The sequence below is a fragment of the Ceratotherium simum genome, chromosome Y (genome assembly GCF_057802395.1).
Source record: "Ceratotherium simum simum isolate JZ-2026a chromosome Y, ASM5780239v1, whole genome shotgun sequence".
Lineage (NCBI taxonomy): Eukaryota > Metazoa > Chordata > Mammalia > Perissodactyla > Rhinocerotidae > Ceratotherium > Ceratotherium simum.
In genome coordinates this window covers 9,038,231-9,047,299 of record NC_141941.1, presented here as the reverse complement: position 1 = coordinate 9,047,299, position 9,069 = coordinate 9,038,231, and the positions used below count along the sequence as shown (strand labels likewise).

At 43.3% G+C, this 9,069-nt stretch overlaps 1 non-coding gene across 1 annotated transcript; it reads left to right on the top strand.

Moving 5' to 3' along the window:
• Nucleotides 1–8,416: 8,416 nt before the first annotated feature.
• LOC147911641 (U6 spliceosomal RNA) lies at nucleotides 8,417–8,522 on the top strand. The gene has a single exon (XR_015550824.1). It is a non-coding gene; the product is annotated as a U6 spliceosomal RNA (small nuclear RNA).
• Nucleotides 8,523–9,069: the final 547 nt, after the last annotated feature.

Genomic DNA, 9,069 nt, shown 5'->3' with positions numbered 1-9,069 from the left:
TGCTGATTTATTTTGTGTTTTTATAGTTTGGCCTTTTTTGGAATGTCATATATACAGAATCATACAATACATAGCCTTTTGTCTCACACTGTTTCCACTCTCTATAATGCATATGAGGTTCATTCATGTTGTTGCATGTACAGGTGTTTGATGTGTTGGATCATTTTTATGGCAGAGCAGTATTCCACTGCATGGACATACCACAGGGTGTTTAGATGTTTACCTGCTCATAGTGTCACCGACTAGGTGCCCTGAGAAACTCAATGGTGGGTTTGCAAGTATTTAACTGCTTTTCCAAGCTTTTTTTTTCCTTTTGTTATGTTAAACTGATGCAACTACCAACCATCCTGAAAGTGACCAAGCCTCACCACAAGAGCTGTGTCCATGACCTTTGACTTATTTTTAATGCTAAGATCTCTGCAGAGGAGCCTAGGCCTCATTGGAAGGCCTAAGAGTATGTGGAAGCATGTTTTCCAACTGAGCCTGTACAAACAGATACTCACCTCTCCCTTTTGAATATTCATTCCCCAACCAAAATAAAACTCCCTGCTTCCCTTTGTTCAGGGATGCCATGACTTTGGAAATGATTCCTCATGGCCTCCTATTTGTTGCAAATACACTTTACTTTGTGGGACAACTTCCACTGGTGTAGAGTCTTATTTAACTCACCAGGAGGTGAGCCCACGTGGTTCGGTCACAGAATTGGTGACGCGGTGGGGACATACCCCTTCATGGTGTCTGTGCCACTGGCTTGATGTCGCTCCTATGTCAGGAGATCCAACAGCCACGCTGAGTGCTTTGCTCAGAGGATCTCTCAATGGAGGTGAGTGGCACCAAGCCCACAGCATGACCATAAGAGTTATTTTCTTGTCTCACAAAGCCTCTCTGTTGTGGCCTGGCTTCAGGGTTTGAGTCCTCACCTAGAAGTAGCTTGGTTCAGAGGAAGGTGAATCCCATCTGTTTGGAAGGATTCCATGACCTAGCCACTCCAGATGGGCCAGAGCTTGGTTCTGGTGAAATGGGAGCAATCTCTGGTGACTAGTCAGGAGACAAATGCCCTCTGTAGATTGAATCCCATCTGGAGTACACTGAGTCTTTCTATGGGTCAAACACCCTCTGGAGATTGAATCTCGTCTGGAATGAAAAGGTGGAGGTTTGAGGCTGCCTGCAGTCACTGAGTCCGTCTTTGTGTTGTGTCTGCCATCAGAGGAGGGGTTGCCTTAGACGGGGTTAAACCCCTCTGGAGTTGCTGAGCTTGTTTTTCATTTGTTTGTGAGTTTTTGTCAATGATGTTCCACGTAGGATTTTTGTCAGGGATGCTCAACATTAGCATTTTTGACAAGAATGCTCAACATTAGCGTTTTTGACAAGAATACTTGACATTTTCCACAGGCTGTGTTTTCCAGACTCCTAGGTCTTCTTTTTTCCTTGCCCTCTCTATCGGTGGTCACTGGGTAAAACCTAGCATCTGCCCATTTCATTTACCGTGTAAAGATTTAGTTATATGGCCTGGGTCTAGTTTCAGGCTATTAAGGTGCTAAACCTCTGGGCACAAATTTGTGGCATCTGTGTCACCGCTGTTACAAGTTGCTCCCAGGAGGCTGGACACAGCCATAAAAGAAGGCACTGGGATATGCGAGGAGCAACTTCCATCCTGGAGGAGCACATTGGGCTGCATCCTCTAGAATTGGAAGGTCATTGGGTATTCCCTATTAACCCAAGAGCAGATGATCTTTTTATGTAACACAGCCTGGCTGCAATATTCACTGGAAGATAGGAAAAAATGCCTGGAAAAGAGGACCTTATATGTTGATTAGGAAGAAATTCCTTATGTCCAGTGCTTCATGGCACTATGTCTACAAGATCTTTCTGATGAGGAAGACATGCTCCTCCAAATCAGGAGCCATAGAACTAAGGGAAGGCCACCTCAGAGTCCACCTCGCTCAGATACTGCAGTTTCAGATCAGCTGGTGAACCCCAAGAGCCTCTGGAGACTGTAACAGGGCTACTATCCCCACCAGCAAGCCCTCTACAGAGAATAGGACTCTCCAACAACCAAAGACCCTTCACTGTCCTCTTTGAGATAGTACCACTGGCTTAGAAACCAATTACAGATCCTAGGACATATTGCCTAAGATAGGTGCTGGATGGTGAGGAGATATTTATTAATGTGCACGTCCCCTTGTCCCCCTCTGATCTGTATAATTGGAAGGTACACACTAAAAGATTGAGGGCTGACCCAGAAGAATTCATAAACCTGATAAAGAGAAACTTGCAGATATTCAAAGCCTGTTAGCTACACTCCTCACAACTGAGGAAAAGCCATCTGTTCTGTTGAAATCTGGAGAATAAGCAGATAATGAATATGAACCAAGATCAGACACCACAGGCCTAGTGAACAGGCTGTGCCAGGGATGGACACTGGGTGGAATCCCAATGATTCTGATGATCAAGTAAAGCTAGGATATTTTCAGAGTCTGCTATGAAAGCCATGAAAATAAGCCAGCAACCCATTAACTAGTCTAAATTAAGGGAAGCCCAACAAGGCCCTAAGGAAAACCCCAGCCTTTTTGCAGAGGCTGTGGGACTGCCTCAGGCGATATACAAATTGGGACCCTGAGGCACAGGGAAGTACAAGAGTTCTTAATACCTATTGCATATCACAAAGTGCTCCAGACATCTATAGAAACTCCAAAAGTTGGCTATACATCCTGATACTTACCCTGCACAAGTAGTAGAGTCTGCATCTACGGTGTTCAATAACAGGGATGAACCTGAAGGTGAAAAGAAAGACAAGAAGATGAAAGGCAAGCCACCCTGTTATCTGTGGCCCTCCAGTCTACACAAAGTAACCCAAGTGAGAGAAGGAAGATGCCATGGATGAGTGGCCCTGGCAACCAAAAAGCCACCAACAAATTTAGGGGCTAATCAGTGAGCCTACTGCAAACAGAAAGGGCATTGGTGGCAGGACTGTCCAATCTCTCCCCATAGAGGGGAGGGACTGAACAAGACAGAGAGCCATGGCAACTTTCTTTGACTACAGATGACATGTGATGGGGCCGTGGGGCTCTCAGTTGGCTCTAGGAGCCCTGGGTGACCTTGGCAGTAGGAGGAGAACATGTTAAAAATTCTTGCTCAATCCTGGAGCCCTATTCTTGGTGTTGAATGCCCAAAATGGAAACTTTCCTAAAGGAAATAATACTGAACCAAGTGGGCTCCCCTCCTGGTGAGTTAAATAAGACTTTACTTCAGTGGAAGTTGTCTCACAAAGTAAAATGTATTTGCAGCAAATACGAGGCCACAAGGAATCATTTCCAAAGTCTTGGCATCCTCCAACAAAGGGAAGCAGGAACTTTTAATATGGATGTGGTATGAATATTCAAAAGGGAGCGGTGGGTACAATGCAGATTATGATAATGAGGCTTAATCTCCTCTTAAAGAGATCTTCACGTTAACATAAGGCAAAGTCATGTGTGTAGCTCTTGTAGGGAGGCTTGGCCAGCCTCAAGGCGGCTGCTAGTTGTGTCTCCTTAAGATAAAAAAACAACTTGGATAAACATTATATGCTTCCAAACCCACCCTTGAGTTCCTTGGGGCTCTAGTTGGTGACAGAGTGTGTGACATAAATGAAGTATCAGGAAAAAGAGGGACCAAAAGTTCTTTGGAGCCCTTGACTTATGAAATAGGATAAAAATATGCTAGAATATTCATTTCTGTTTGTATCAGAATGCCCTGTACCCCCTCTAAGGACGGACATGCTATCCAAAGTTAGGGGCCTCCATAAGCTAGAACAAGATAAAATAGAGACCTAAGTCACCAAAAGTCCAGGATTTGATCTTATGGCCCTATTATAGGATACATCAGCACCTGAGAAGGAAGAGATCCCCATAAATGTTTTAAGCTGAGGTAATTTGGAATTATGAGCACAAGGAACGTGGGGAGAGCAGCTGGTGCCATACCAGTAAGGTGAAATTGAAGCAGGTAGATCACTGGCTCCAAGTAAAACAATACCTCTTGAAGCCAGAAGCCATAAAGAAGACTCTTTCCTGTAATCAATGGGCTTTTAGCACAGGAGAATATAGATTTGTGAAAGGCTAGGAACAGGCGAATAGAGATTTGTTCAAGACCTTAATGCTGTTAATGCTATGAGTCCTGGATTTGTAATAGTAAATATCTTGATTTTGTTTCTGACACAAAGCTCCTAAAACTTGTAATTTCCCATATAAGAGTCATAGGGGCATCCTTTCTTATGATAATTACTTTACTCCTACCTTTGGAAAGCCCCTAAGGGAGGCTGCTGGTTGTCAGGGAAACTAATAGTGTGATTTTGGGGTTGGAATTTTAAGCCCTAGCCCCCTCCCCACACCTCCAGGGTGGCAGAGGAGCTGAAGATTAAGTTCAATTACCAAAAGTCAATGATCTAATCAACTATGCCTGTGTAATGAAGTTCCCATCAAAGCCCAAAAAGATGGGGTTTGGAGGGCTTCCATGTTGGTGAACACATGGAGATCCAGGGGGAGTGGTGTGCTGAGAGAGGGTCTGGGAGCTCCTCATCCCTTTCCTGCATATTTTGCTCTATGTATCTCTTCCATCTGGCTATTAAGTAAAATGTTTTCCTGAGTTTTGTGAGCCACTTTACCAAATTAATCAAACTCAAGGAGGGGATTGTGGGAACCTCTCATCTGTGGTTGCTTGGTCAGAAGAACAGGTGACAATGTGGACTTGCAATTGGCATCTATAGTGGGAAGCAAAGCATAATCCTGTAGGACTGAATCCTTAATCTGTGGGATCTGATGCTGTCTCTAGGTAGACAGAGTCAGAATTAAGTTACATATGTTAAACTTCTTAGCCAGTAAGGAACATAAAGTGTCTAAAGGGAAGACACCAATATCTAAAGAGACTCTAAGGTATTTGGGGTTCATGAAAGACAGAGAATAGCTATGGGAGTACTAACCCAAAGGTTGGGATCCCTAAAAAGAGTGGTAGCCTGTTTATCAAAACAGCTAGACACCATGGTGAAATGATAGCCCCCAGGGTTGAGCGCAGTAGCTGACACCTGCCTCTTAATCAAGAAAGCAGAAAAATGGGTCAACATATGACTGTGTGGACCCCCCGTCAAGTCCCTAGTCTACTAGAGCCTGGAGGACCTCTATGGCTATCCTAGAATAGAATACTACACTATCAAGCTATGCTGTTAGATTCGCCTCAGAGTTACTTAAAGCCATGTCATACCTTAAACCCAGCTACCCTTCTCCCTGATTCCAATCTACATATTACCCATACTTGTCCAAAAGTGATTGATCAGGTTTACTCTAGCCGCAGAGATCTCCAGAGTGAACCATTGCCTAATGCAGAGGAAGTATGGTTTGTAGATGGGAACAACTTCATGAATAATGGACAAAGAAGAGCAGGTTATGCAGTAGTGTCTCTGCTGGCAACCACCGAGGCCAAGGGGCTGACACCAGGCACCTCGGCCCAAAAGGCAGAAATAACTGCATTAACCAGAGCTTTGGAACAGGGAAAAGAAAAGATAATAACAATATACACAGATTTAAAATATGCTTTCTCTGTAATTCATGCTCATGGAGCCATTTGGAAAGAAAGAGGACTCCTTAATAACAACAGTAAAGAAATTAAACATGGCCCGGAGATCCTTAAACTGCTGGAAGCAGTACAGGGCCCCAAGGAAGTAGCTGTCATCCATTGTAAAGGCCATCAAAGTGGGGAATCAGAGGCCATAAAAGGAAATAGCAGATGCAGCTGCTAAAAGAGCCACTATATCAGGAGATCTTCTCTAATTGCCAGTAATTCCCACTCTACCCTTCTATGAGTCTACACCAGCGTATTCTCCTGATGAAGTAAGGGAAGGCACAACACAGGGTTATCAGTGGGCCCCAATAGGTAAGGGCTGGTTGATAAACTCATGAGGGGAGATATGGGTCCCCAAACCAATAGCTTGGGGGCTCCTTAAGAGTGCTCGTGATTCTACCCATTATGGAAAAGAGACTTTATACCTATGGCTGACGAAGGCCATAAGCACCCCAGGTATAAAAGAACCTATTCAAAAAATAACTGGACGAAGTGTTTATTGCCATAAGAATAATGTACAAACCAGACCTCCTCTACTTCCCCTGGCCAAAGCAACTCAAATTTGGAGAACTTTCCTGGTGGAAGACTAGCAAGTTAATTTTACTGGTATGCCCATGGCCCCCAAAGGGTACAAATACCTTTTGGTGTTTGTGGACACACTTACTGGATGGATTGAAGCCTTTCTTTCTAGGTCAGAAAGGGCTAAAGAAGTAAAAAAAAGTGTTGTTAAAATAATTCCTTGTTTTGGGTTGCCTGGATCAATTCAGAGTGACAATTGGCCAGCCTTTATATCAAAAATAACCTCTGAACTAGCCAGAGTTTGAAAAATTAAATGTAGTCTACATGCCACATGTAGACTGCCCTCTACATGTAGACTGAGTACATGAGACAAAAGGCAAAGTGAAGCTTAGCCCCTTTGAAATAACCTATGGCAGGCCAGCCCCTAAAGAGTCAGAATCACTGTCAAACCCAGACCCAGAGGTTTCCATGGCAATCAAACACACAATCTGAAATAGGTGGTAGATGCACTAAACTTCTGTCTTCCCTTGCTTATGGAGGTCATACTCCACCCGTGTGAACTGGGAGGCTGAGTCTATCTTAAAACTTGGAAAAGCAGTTCATCCCAAGAACAGCTAAATCCTGTTTGGGTAGGGCCTCACTTGGTGTTACTAACCACACATTCTCCCCTTAAATTATAAGGAGTCACTCTTTGGATCCACCACACATAGGTGAAAAAGCTGCCCACTCCTGAACATCAAGAGAGATCTTCATAGACAACTGATGACTCCGAGTTTTCCTGCAAACTGCTCTCTGATTTGAAACTCTTGTTTCCAGGACACCATGCAGATAAGTAATGATGGCTATCCATCCCAGGCTCTGCCCTGAATCCCAACCAACCGCATACCATTTAGGCATAGTATGCTTCCAAGGAGGTTGCATGTTCCTAGGCAGCAGGCCTAGGTCCATCAGAGAAACAGGCAACCCAGTATCTAGACTATAAAGAGCTGGTGGAATCCAGAGACCGGGAAAGGCAAGTATGCCCAGATCCTAAACACATTGAGGCTATAAAATTACAGATGGTTGGGGCCAGCCCCGTGGCTTAGTGATTAAGTTTGCGCATTCCACATCAGCAGCCCAGGGTTCACCAGTTCAGACCCTGCGCATGGACCTACTCACCACTCATCAAGCCATGCTGAGGCAGAGTCCCACATAAAAGAACCAGAAGGACCTTCAACTATGATATACAACTGTGTACTTGGGCTTTGGGGAGAAAAAAAGAAAAAGGGGAAGATTGGCAATAGATGTTAGTTCAGGGCCAATCTTCCTGAAAAAAAACATAATGATCCCATTAAAATTACAGATGGTTGTTACAAACAACTCAGGGCTATGACTCTGGGGGCACACAAACCTATTTGAGATTTACTGGAAGTTCTGTTCCTTAACTGGTCCCTATGCACAACACCCATAATCAACAGGAAACAGTTACAGAAGTTGGTTCTTTGACCTGTGCCCCTCAAGAGTGAGGAGGAGGATAAAACTAGAGGGAGATTTGTCACCAATTAAGTGACTCATTAAACTCAAGGGTGGGTTTGGAAGCATTTAACTGTTTTTCCAAGTTGTTTTTCTCCTTTTTGTTATGTTAAGGAGATGCAACCTCCAACCATCCTGAAACAGACCAAGCCTCACCATAAGAGCTATGCCCATTAGCTTTGCCTTATTTTTAATGCAAAGATCTCTGCAACAAGAGCTTAGGCCTCATTACCATAACCTGCAGTGTACGTGGAAGAATGTTTTCCAAGTGAGCCTGTGCAAGTGAATACACACTTTTCTCTTTTGAATATTCATTCTCCATCTGAAATAAAAGTTTCTGCTTCCCTTTGTTTGGGGACGCCATGACTGTGGAAATGATTCCTCATGGTTTCCTATTTGCTGCAAATTCACTTTATTTGTGAGACAACTTCCACTTGTGTAGAGTCTTATTTAACTCATGAGGAGGCATGCCCACTTGCTTCAGTAACAATAGGGCATTTGGCTTATTTCTGATTTGGGGCAATTATGAATAGTCCTCCTATAAACCCTCATGTGCAGGCATTTGTGTAGATATATGTTCCTATTTCCACTGTTGTTTTAGTCAGTTCAGGATGCTATAACAAAGTATCATAGACTGAGTGGCTTTTAAACACAGAAATCTATCTCCCACAGTTCTGGAAGCTGGAAGACCGAGATCAGAGGGCCAGCATGATTGCGTTCTGGTGAGGGGCTTCGTCCTGCTTGCAGATGGTTGTCTTCTCATTGTATCCTCCCATGGCAGAAACAGGGTGAGAGAGTGTTCACTGTGACAACATATATACTAAAATTGGACTGATACAGAGAAGATTAGCATGGCCATATGGAAGGATGATGTGGAAATTTGTGAAGCATTCCCTATGAAAAAAAAAAGAAGGCAAGACAGCCCTTTTATAAGGGTGCTAATCCCATTCATGAGGGTTTCATTCTCCTGACCTAATCTTTTCCCAAATGCCCCACCTGTCCTAACACCATCACACTAGGAGTTAGAATTTCAACAGATGAATTTTGAGAGGACACAAACACTCAGTTCATTGCATGAGTAAAGCCTAGGAGTGGGAACACTGAGTTGTGTGCTAAGTGCATGTCAACTTATAAGAAACTGCCAGTTTTCTACAGTGGCAGTACCATTTTACATTCCCACTAGTAATTTATAAGATTTTAGATTGCTTCACATCCTTGGCAGTAGTGTCAGTTTAAAAAAAAAAAATGTAGACATTCTTACGGGCTTGTAGTGACATCTCATTGTGGATTTAGTTTGTATTTCCCTAATGACTAATGATGTTGAACATATCTATTCATGTGCTAGCCACGTCTCATCTATAGTGAAGTATATGATCAAATCTTTTGTTCATTTTTAAATTGAATTCTTTTATTTTTGTTACTGGAATGTGAAACTTCATTAGATATTTC